We start from the raw sequence: 11,689 nt of genomic DNA, 5'->3' as shown, positions 1-11,689 counted from the left end.
GAGAAAGGTACCTCCTTCTTTGATGACCTGTTCTTTCCACTGGGATCTCACTCACAGAGATCTTTCATTTAGGTCATTTTTTTTTTTTTTTGCCAGAGTGTCTTGGCTTTCCATGCCTAAAATACTCTCATAGGCTTTTCAGATGGATCTGCATGCCTTAAGGGCTGATTCTGAGGCCAGAGTGCTGTTTAGGACATCTGCCATTCTATGAGTCTGCTGAGTATCTTGCTTCCCATGTTGGATTGTCTCTCCCTTTTTTTATTCTATCAGTTAGTATTTGCAGACACTAGTCTTGTTTATGTGATCCCTTTGGCTCTTAGTCCTATCATTATGATCAATTGTGAGCAGAAATTGATCACTTGGACTAGTGAGATGGCATTGGTACATGCCACCTTGATGGGATTGAATTGGAATCCCCTGGTATGTTTCTAACTCTACCGTTTGGGGCAAGTCAGCTTGAGCATGTCCCAAATTGCACATCTCTTCGATTATTACTGTTAATGTAGGATCATCAAAGCATAATATAAACTTTAACACTTTTTCTGGTTAAAAAAACCAAAATACATGAGGAGTTAGTATTAACAATCTGATAAATTATAAATGCCTCTGTCAAACCCACAGGTTTCCTGCATCTTCTCCCCACTTTGTCCACCATTACAATCACAGAACGTGGTAGGGGTCAACACATGCCCTTATGAATATCTAAGAAGATAAAAGAACAGCTCCATACATGTTGGTTATGTTTCTTGGTGGAGGGGTCTTTTATGTGTGTATGTGATGACAAACGAGGTTGACAAAATTTTTGTCTGTGAAAAAGATACTTATATAAACATCTGTGAAAAATAAAGGGTTAGGGTTAGTAGATGAATTTCTAGAGTATAGCATTATAGAAAAGAAAATGAGGCCGGTGCTGTGGCTCACTTGGTTAATCCTCCACCTGCGGCACCAGTATCCCATATGGGCGCCATGTTCTAGTCTTGGTTGCTCCTCTTCCAGTCCAGCTCTTTGCTATGGCCTGGGAAGCCAGTGGAGGATGGCCCAGGTGCTTGGGCCCCTGTACCCACATGGGAGATCAGGAGGAAGCACCTGGCTCCTGGCTTTGAATCAGCATAGCTCCAGCCGTGGCGGCCATTTCGGGGGTGAACCAACGGAAAAAAGGAAGGCCTTTCTCTCTGTCTCTCTCTCTCACTGTCTAACTCTATCTGCCAAATAAATAAAAAAAAAAAAGAAAAGAAAAAGAAATTGAGGCAATGGAATCCTCTTCATGAGCAGGTTCCATTGAAATCTTTCCTGTATTTTAGGGGTTACTATGCTTATGTAAACTTTATCACTAGGTATCTTGTAGTAAAGTGGACAGAGTATATTATTTTTGGAGCTAAAGTATTGGTATTCAAATCTCTACTCTGCCATTTTATTAACTAAATAACCTTTTTGTGCCTCAAATTTGTTATCTCAAAAATAAGGATAAAATATGTTTTTGAAAGGATGTTGTGAGTTACATTAAGCATTTAGTATGTTTGATGTGTAGTAAAGTGTTTGACATATAATACACATTAGCTACACATGATGAAGGCACACACTGGTGGAGATGAGAGACAGATATAATAAACATAATTTTTAAATTGGAGCTTACGTATTTTTTTTTGTCGAGTTTTTCATTTTGCCATTCTAGTGGTAAGTCAGTTTGATTTAAGCATTCCCTAATGACATACAATGCTGAACATATTTTCACATGGAGCTTACATATTTTTAAAGATTTATTTATTTACTTGACAGTTACACAGAGAGAAAAGGAGAGGCAGGGAGAGAGAGAGAGAGGTCTTCCATCCACTGGTTCACTTTCCAATTGGCTGCATTAGCCTGAGCTGTGCTGATCCAAAGCCAGGAGCTAGGTGTGGGGAGCAACTGGGAGCAACTCGGACTAGACTAAGTTACTGGAATTAAGACTTATTCTATGCATCTGCTCTCCCACAATATGGCGCTGGGAGAGGAGCAAACAGCTTCTACCCAGCTGCCTTTCACCAACTTGACAAGCTGCAGGAGCTGCTCCTGATTGGAGGAGAGCAGCGTACTCGGCGTGTGGGTAGCAGAGTTGGGATTGGTGGAAAAGGACTATAAAGGAGGAGAGAGACAACATGCACCAGGAACATCTAAGGGGAACATCTAAGAGGAACACCTGTGCAGCCCCCGAGAGAGCTGGCTGGCAGTGTGCCGCTCCCCCGCGGAAGTGGGGAAAGTGGCTAGGGGGAACCGCCCTTCCACGGAGGTGGAAGGGTAGGTAGCCAACCCAGGAAGAACCAGCAGCAAACCCGGGGAGGGCCGAGCAGACAAAAGAACAGCGCAGGGTCCTGTGTCGTTCCTCCACGAAGAGGGGGAGCGACACTAGGAGCTTCTTCCAGGTCTCCTATGCGGTTGGAAGGGCCCAAGGAATTAGTCCATCTTCTGTTGTTTTCCCAAGCCATAGCAGAGAGCTGGATTGGAAGTGGAGCAGCTGGGACTTGAACCAGTGCCCAAATGGGAAGCCGACACTGCAGGCGGTAGCTTTACCCACTATGCCACTGCACTGGCCTCTTAAATTTTTAAATTTATTGCATTACTCTTTACAGAGGATTTGCTTTGTACAATGGTGATGACATTTTGGTTTTCTCTAGATACTTAGCTCTGTTTTATGGCATCCCTCCCCCTCTTTCTTTCTTTGAGAGGCAGAGACAAAGAGAGAGACAAAATGCCCATGATGGCCAAGGTTAGGGCTGGAGTTAGGCTAGGCCAAATCTGGGAACTGGGAACTCAGTCCAGTTCTCCCATGTGGTGGCAGGAATGTAGTTATCTGAGCCATCTCCTGCTGCCTCCTAGGGTGTCCTTTAGCAGGAAGCTGAAATCAGGAGTTGGAGCCAGGAGTCAAACCCAGGTCCTCTGATGTGGGATGCAGGTGTCCTAACTTCTAGGCCAAGCACTCTAGGGGATTCCAGGAAAACACAATTGTCTTTAACCCCGCTTCCTCCCTCCCTTCTTTCCTTCCTTCCAGACTTGCTTTATTTATTTGAAAGGCAGAGTTACACAAAGAGAGGGAAAGTGAGATCTTTCACCTGCTGGTTCACTCCCTGAAAGGCCACAATAGTAAGGGTTGGGTCAGGCTGAGGTCAGGAGCCTGGAACTCCATCTGAGTTTCCCACATAGGTGTCAACGGCCCAGGTCCTTGGACCATCCTTTGCTCCTTTCCTAGGTCCATCAGCAGGGAGCTGGATCAGAAGTGGAGAAGTGCTCCAATATGGGATACAGGTGTCACAAGCAGTGGCTTAACTCAATGTTTTATGATGGAGTTCACTTTTTTATCTGTATTTCTAATATTCATACTGTACTGATATGTATATGTATCTTGCTTGTTTATTACCATATTGTATACTATTTATTTATAAGGTTACATATTTTGATCCCTATAAATTTATATGTAGAAAATCAAGATTTTAAAATATTCAACCATCCCAGTATATAAATTTAATTACTGTACTTTTATAGCACTCAATTAAACATTAGTTTGTATCGCTCATGGGATATTTAGGGGGAAATTTTAAAAGAGGAGACTTGTACCCTAGTTTAAAGTCTGATTAATTTTGTTTTATCAGAAGCTAATGAAACTGGGGCAGACATTTGGCATAGCAATTAAGATGCCAACTTTGGGCCTCCACGTCCTATATTTGAGCATCTAGTTTTAACTCTTGGTTCTGCTTTTGATTCCAGCTTCCTGTTGGTACACATCCTAGAAGACAGCAGGTGATGGCTCAAGTACGTGGGTCCCTGCCACCCAAGTGGGAGACCCAGATTGAGTTCTGGACTCCTGGGTTTGTTCTGGCCCAGATCCAGCTGTTGGAGGCATTTGGGAGGTGAATCTCTTTTTGTCTTTGTATCTCTCTGCCTTTCAAATAAAAACTAAAGAAATAAAAATAAGTCACATCTTTTAAAAGTCATAAAAAATTTAAAAAAATATACTTTATTTAAAAAATGAATGCAGCTGTTGGAGGAAGAGTTAATGCTGATTTAGTTTAGAGGCAATTCTTGGCTTAGATTTGCTTTGGTTGGGGGGTGTTAGCTTGTCTAGTGGGTCATTCCTAGCTCAGAAGAATCCCAGGCACCTGGCCTGGAGTGACTGGTGTGCTCTAGGCTAGAAATCTGGACTCTAGTCCAGATTACAAATCTGGTTCAGGCTCACAAAGTCCCTGTGGGAGGGAAGAGGAAGGTACTGTTTTTCTTGATAGCCAGTGGCGAAGTTCTTCAGCCCAAACTTGCTCTTTTTTTTTTTTTTTTTTTTTTTTTGACAGGCAGAGTGGACAGTGAGAGAGAGAGACAGAGAGAGAAAGGTCTTCCTTTGCCGTTGGTTCACCCTCCAATGGCCGCCGCTGCAGCCGGCGCACCGCGCTGATCCTGGCAGGAGCCAGGAGCCAGGTGCTTTTCCTGGTCTCCCATGGGGTGCAGGGCCCAAGCACCTGGGCCATCCTCCACTGCACTCCCTGGCCATAGCAGAGAGCTGGCCTGGAAGAGGGGCAACCGGGACAGAATCCGGCGCCCCAACCGGGACTAGAACCCGGTGTGCCGGCGCCGCAAGGTGGAGGATTAGCCTATTGAGCCACGGCGCCGGCTCCCAAACTTGCTCTTGATGCTGGGAGATATGCCTGTCTAGCATGATCTAGTACAGAGTGCTTGGTGTTCCAGGACAAAGAGTGAAAGCACAGAGTGAAATGGATTCCCTAGGAGGTGCCAATCTCCTTGAAAATAAATCAGATTATTAGTGGAGCCCTGGGAAAGGAGAGAGTGAGTGAGTCAGTGTGTGTATACCTGTGGCTTAGGTTTTAAGACAATTTGTAAAACTTGAAAGGAAATTACAGGAAATCTTATAAAAAGGGGGAGTCAGAGGACGCTTCTACACTACTGATATTGGCACAATACTAGGATTTAAGCCATATGGGTCATCCATGAGTTAACTTTCTGAATAGGTAAAAAGGTGACGTATTTTTCTTCCAAAAATTTATTTATTTAGAAAGGCATAGAGACACACACATATACAAAAATAGACACAGAGAAGTCTCCCATCTTTGGTTCTCTTCCCAAATGCCTGCAATACCTAGGGTTGGGCAGGTCTTAAACCAGGAGCCTGGAACTCAATCCAGGAGTTCGTGTGGGTGGCAGGGTTTCAAGTACTTGAGCCACCACCTGCTGCTTCCTAGGGGTGCACATTAGTGGGGAGCTGGAGAGTGGAGTTGTAACTGGAAAAGATACTCTGATAGGGAATGTGGGTGTCCCAAGCAGCATCTTAACTGCTAAACCAAATGCCCACCTCTGTTTTTCTTAAATAGACCTGTTGAGTCAGAAAATATTTTCCTAGGTGTGTAAGACCAATCTATCTTTTTTTTTTTTTTTTTTTTTTTGACAGGCAGAGTTAGACAGTGAGAGAGAGAGACAGAGAGAAAGGTCTTCCTTTTGTCTGTTGGTTCACCCCCCAAATGGCTGCTACGGTCGGCATGCTACGCCAATCCGAAGCCAGGAGCCAGGTGCTTCCTCCTGGTCTCCCATGCGGGTGTAGGGCTCTAGGACTTGGGCCATCCTCCACTGCCTTCCCGGGCCACAGCAGAGAGCTGGCCTGGAAGAGGAGCAACCGGGACAGAATCCGGTGCCCTAACTGGGACTAGAACCTGGGGTGCCGGCGCCGCAGGTGGAGGATTAGCCAAGTGAGCCGCGGAGCAGGCCTAAGACCAGCTATCTAAATGAAACTTAAACAACATTTTAATTTCCAAAGGTTTGTGTTCACTGATTTTCTTCCATAATAAAGAGTGAGGGGAACATTTTCATTATCATAAAAATCATTAGTAAAAATTATGTTAAAATAATTCCCTTGTAGATTGTTAAGATTTTTCCTGCCTGAAATTCCTTTCCTGAAAACATAAAAACACAATGTTTTGATTCTGAATATCTCTACTGAATTTGTAGAGTTCTATAGCTTTGATACTACATAATAAAATGTTCTAAGCTTAAAATGACTCCATTTTTTAAAAAAGATTTATTTTTATTTATTTAAAAGGCAGAGTTAGAGAGAGAGAGGTAGAGATAGATAGTGAGCTTCCATCTGCTGGTTCACTCCCCAGATGGCTGCAACAGCAGGAGCTGGGCTGATACGAAGCCAGGAGCTAAGAGCTTCCTCCAGGTCTTCCACATAGGCGCAGGGGCCCAAGCAGTTGGATCATCCTCTGCTGCCTTCTCAGGTGCATTATCAAGGAGCTAGATCAGAATTAGAGCAGCCAGGACTTGAACCGGCACCCATATAGGATGCTGGCACTGCAGACTGTGGCTTAACTCGCTATGCCATAGTGCTGACCCCAATTCCATTATTTTTTAATATTCACGCACTTCTTAAGTGTTCAGTATTATTGGAAACGTAAGATTGAATGAGAGAAATATGATTAAGACAATTGCTTTGAGGATTGCCCTTGATAAATTTCTCTGGGACTAGCCTAAATACATATTCATTTTGCTGTCACTTCAAGGAGATTAGGAAACAGGATGCAGGAATATGCCTGAAAAGAAGAGGAAGTAGTTTAAGCAATACATTGTCATCTCCACAGCAGTTTTCATCTGTTACCACACATAAACTTTCCACAACCACTTTATTATCTGTAATTAACTTGTGAGAAAATCAAGGCATGGAGAAACATTAACTAGCCCAAATTGCCCAGTACCTTGAAGCAGAGGCTGCCAGTCAGACTTGAAAAATCTGGTACCAAAAATTCACTTGTTTTAGCAACTTGTTGCTAAAATCCTGAAAGATGCACAGTCAGACAAAAGTAACAGTTCTAACATTGTCCAGCATTTTGGGGGAACTACAGGTCACAGTAAGGTATCCTATTCTGTTTTTTTAAAAACTGCCTTTCAAACAAATAAATAGATCTTTAAAAAAAAAAAAAAACTGGAAGAGAGGAGCCTGTAGGCTCAAAACACAGAAAAAAAGATAAGGAAATGGAAAGGTTGGTTGTCTGTTGATTGGTTTATGCTATGTATATGTGTTTATTGCACTGTCCTATAGAAATGTACATTTAATTTAAAAATTTTTTAGGAAAATAATTAAAAAATTCCTCAAAAGCAGCATGTACTTCAGTTAGGAGGTGGAGGGCAGGAGTTTGGTATAGCAGTTACGATGCTACCTGGGATGCCCACAACCCATACTGGAGTGCTTGGGTTTGAGTCCTGGTTCCATCATTTTATTTTTTTAAAAGATTTTATTTATTTATTTGAGAGATACAGTTACAGTCACAAAGAGGGAAAGACAGACAGAAAGGTGTTCCATCTGCTGGTTTACTCCTCAAATGGCTGCAATGACCAGAGCTGGGCTGATCTGAAATCAGGAGCCACGAGCTTCCTTCAGGTCTCCCACGATGGTGTAGGGGCCCAAACACTTGGGACATCCTCCAGTGCTTTCCCAGGCCATAAGGAGTTTGATTGGATGAGGAGCAGCTGGGAAATGAACTGGATCCCATATTGGATGCTGGCGCTGTAGGCTGAGGCCTAGCCTACTATGCCACAGTGCCAGACCCATGACTCCACTTCTGATTCTAGCTTCCTGCTAATGCATACCCTGGGAGGCAGCAGGTGATGGTTCAAGTAGTTGGTTTCTTGTCCCTAACATGAGATATCGATATTGAATTTTCAGCTCCTGGTTTTGGCCTGGACCAGGCTAGGTTGTTGCAGGCATTTGGGGAGTGAACCAGCAGATGGGAGATTGATCTCGCTCTCTCTCTCCCTCTCTCCCTCTCTCCCTCTCTCTCTAACCCTGTCTGCCTCCCTCTCTGTCTCTCTGCCTTTCAAATAAATAAATAAAAATTAAAGAAAAATGACAAGAGAGTGTTCTTTGGGCTTCACATCATCTTGTCTTAGCTTTATTTTCATGAAATATGCTGGAATTATGGACCTGGAACTTAGGAAAGAATGCTGAATTTGGGAACATAAATGTGGGACATTTGATGATATTTTAAAGTTTGGTTGTGGATATCATCACCCAGGGAAACCAAGGGAGAACAGAAGAAACCACAGTTTTTAGCGGAAGAAAAAAAAGAGAGAGGGATGATTAAGCGTGGCATAGTGGAAGCCCAGGAAAGAGTTTTTCTGGTATTGGGGAGTGGCTGGCTCCAGGTGTGCAGGGTTGAGCTAACTGTACTCTCCAGTTCATAGTCTACAATGAAAAGTTCCTTGGCCTATGCAAGGGCCTGTTCTATTTATTTATTTTTTCATATCTCCCTTCATAACTCTCATTCCATTTTCCATTGGAAACCATTCTAATGTATGTGTTTGATAAAAAGTGTATTGATCAGTTTGCATATATATTTTTAGTTTATATGTATATATAGTAAACATATGTACACTATATGTATATAATATACATGATGTATTACAGATCTCTTCCCATTTCTTACTTTTCTCATTGAACATTGTTTTAAGTCCACCCTGGCCTGTTGAGATTCATTTATACCCAACCCATAGTTTTTAATTGCTGTAAATACTCCATGTTGTTTGTAGTTTGGAGGAGAGCTTTTAAGAAGATGGAAGTATTTGACAAATGTGGCAGAGTCAATAAGAAGAATTTAGGGAATGGATATTTGATGTAGTGGTTAAGACAACCTCTTAAGATGCCTGTTTCCCATATTGGAGTGCCGGGATTTGAGTCCTGTTCTGTTTCTGACTTAAGCTTCCTGCAAATGTACACCCTGGGACTCAGCAAGTGATATCTCAAGAACTTGGGACCTGGATGGGGTTCCTGGCTCCTGACTTTGGCTTAGCCTAGCCCTGGATATTGTAGGTATTTGGAGGCAGTGGACCTAAGGATGGCAGATCTCTGTCTCTTTCTATCCCTCTCTTTCTGTTGCTCTGCCTTTCAATTAAAAAAATCAAATAATCTTTATTAATAACAAAAAATCACAAAATAAGAAGTATATTAATTTCCTAGGATCACTGTATCAAATTTCTGCAGACTGGCTGGCTAAAGATAACAGGTTCTGGACTTGAAGTCTGAAATCCAGTTGTTGGCGAACCATTTGTCTCTGAAGGCTCTAAGGGAGGATGCTCCCTTTTTTTAATGTATTATTTTAGTAGAAAACTTTTATTTAATAAATATAAATTTCAAAAATACAACTTTTGGATTATAGCGGTTCTTCCCCCCATAACCACACTCCCACCCACAAACCATCCCTTCTACTCCCTCTCCCATTCCATTCTTCATCAAGATTCATTTTTATTTATCTTTGTATACAGAAGATCAACTCTATACTAAGTAAAGATTTCAACAGTTTGTACCCACACAGATACACAAAGTATAAAGTACTGTTTGAAGACTAGATTTACCATTAATTCTCATAGTACAACACATTAAGGACAGAGGTCCTACATGAGGAGCAAGTGCACAGTGACTCCTGTTGTTGATTTAACAATTGACACTCTTATTTATGACATCAGTGATCACCCGAGGCTCTTGTCATGAGCTGCCAAGGCTATGGAAGCCTCTTGAGTTCACAGACTCCGACCTTATTTAGACAAGGCCATAATCAAAGTGGAAGTTCTCTCCTCCCTTCAGAGAAAGGTACCTCCTTTGATGGCACCTTCTTTCAACTGGGATCTCACTCACAGAGATATTTCATTTAGGTTATTTTTTGCCACAGTGTTTTGGCTTTCCATGCCTGAAATGCTCATGGGCTTTTCAGCCAGATCCGAATACCTTAAGGGCTGATTCTGAGGTCAGAGTGCTGTTTAGGGCATTTGTCATTCCATGAGTCTGCTGTGTATCCCACTTCCCATGTTGCATCATTCTCTCCTTTTGAATTCTATCAGTTTTTTTTTAAAATATTTATTTATTTATCTGAAAGTCAGAGTTACACAGAGAGAGAAGAGGCAGAGAGAAAGAGAGAGAGAGGTCTTCCATCTGATGGTTCCCTCTCCAACTGGCCGCAAAGGCCGGAGCTGTGTCGATCCAAAGCCAGGAGCCAGGAGCCAGGAGCCAGGAGCTTCCTCCAGGTCTCCCATGTGGGTGCAGGGGCCCGAGGACTTGGGCCATCTTCTGCTATCCCAGGCCATAGCAGAGAGCTGGATAGGAAGTGGAGCAGCTGGGACTCGAACTGGCGCCCCTATGTGATACCAGCGCTTCAGGCCAGGGTGTTAACCTGCTGCGCCACAGCGCTGGCCCCAATTCTATCAATTATTATTAGTAGACGCTGGTCTTATTTATGTGATCACTTTGACACTTAATCCTATCTTTATGATCAGTTATGAACTTAAACTGATCACTTTAACTAGTAAGATGGCATTGGTACCTGCCATCTTAATGGGATTTGGAGTCCCAAGGCAAGTTTTTAGCTTTACCCTTAGGGGTAAATCCGAGGGAGCATGTGCCAAACTTCACATCTCCTCCATCTCTTATTCCCACTCTTATTTTTAAGAGGGATCAATTTTTGATTGGATTTAAACACCTAAGAATAATTGGGTTAAGTGTTCAACCAATGGTATTAAGTAGAAAAAGAAAATAGTAAAAAGAATAAAATAGTAGGCTGTTTCTTGACAGTCATGACAAGCGCTGATGAATTCATTGCTTCTCATAGTGTCATTTTCTTTTCTTTTCTTTTCTCTCTCTCTTTCTTTCTTTCTTTCTTTCTTTCTTTCTTTCTTTCTTTCTTTCTTTCTTTCTGACAGGCAGAGTTAGACAGTGAGAGAGAATGACAGAGAGAAAGGTCTTCCTTCCACTGGTTCACCCCAAAAATGGCTGCTACGGCCGGCGTGCTGCGCTGATCTGCAGCCAGGAGCCAGGTGCTTCCTCCTAGTCTCCCATGTGTGTGCAGGGCCCAAGCACTTGGGCCATCCTCCACTGCCTTCCCAGGCCACAGCAGAGAGCTGGACTGGAAGAGGAGCAACCGGGACAGAACCGGTACCCCAACTGGGACTAGAACCCGGAGTATCAGCACCGCAGGTGGAAGATTAGCCTAGTGAGTCGCGGCGCCAGCTTCTCATAGTGTCATTTTCACTTCTACAGGTTTCCTTTTAGGTGCTCAGTTAGTTGTCACAGATCAGGGAGAACAAATGATATTTGTCCCTTTGGGACTGGCTTATTTCACTCAGCATGATGTTTTCCAGATTCCTCCTTTTTGTTGCAAATGACTGGATTTCATTTTTTTTTACCACTGTGTAGTATTCTATAGAGTACATATCCCATAATTTCTTTACCCATTCTTCCGTTGATGGCCATTTAGGTTGATTTCATGTCTTAGCTATTATGAATTGAGCGGCAATAAACATTGAGGTGCAGATAACTCTTTTATTTGCCAATTTAATTTCCCTTGGGTAAATTTTGAGGAGTAGGATGGTTGAGTCATATGGTAGGGCTATGTTCAGATTTCTGAGGTATCTCTAAACTGACTTCCATAGTGGCTTTACCAGTTTGCATTCCCACAACAGTGGATTAGTGTGCCTCCTTCCCTACATCCTTGCCAGCATCTGTTGTTAGTTGATTTCTGTATGTAAGCTATTCTAACCAGGGTGAGGTGAAACCTCATTGTAGTTTTGATTTGCATTTCCCTGATGACTAATGATCCTGAACATGTTTTCATATGTCTGTTGGCCATTTGGATTTCCTCTTTTGAAAAATGTCTATTTAGGTCCTTGGCCCATC

The sequence above is a fragment of the Oryctolagus cuniculus genome, chromosome 11, assembly GCF_964237555.1.
Source record: "Oryctolagus cuniculus chromosome 11, mOryCun1.1, whole genome shotgun sequence".
NCBI lineage: Eukaryota > Metazoa > Chordata > Mammalia > Lagomorpha > Leporidae > Oryctolagus > Oryctolagus cuniculus.
Note: the sequence above shows the minus strand (reverse complement) of the source record.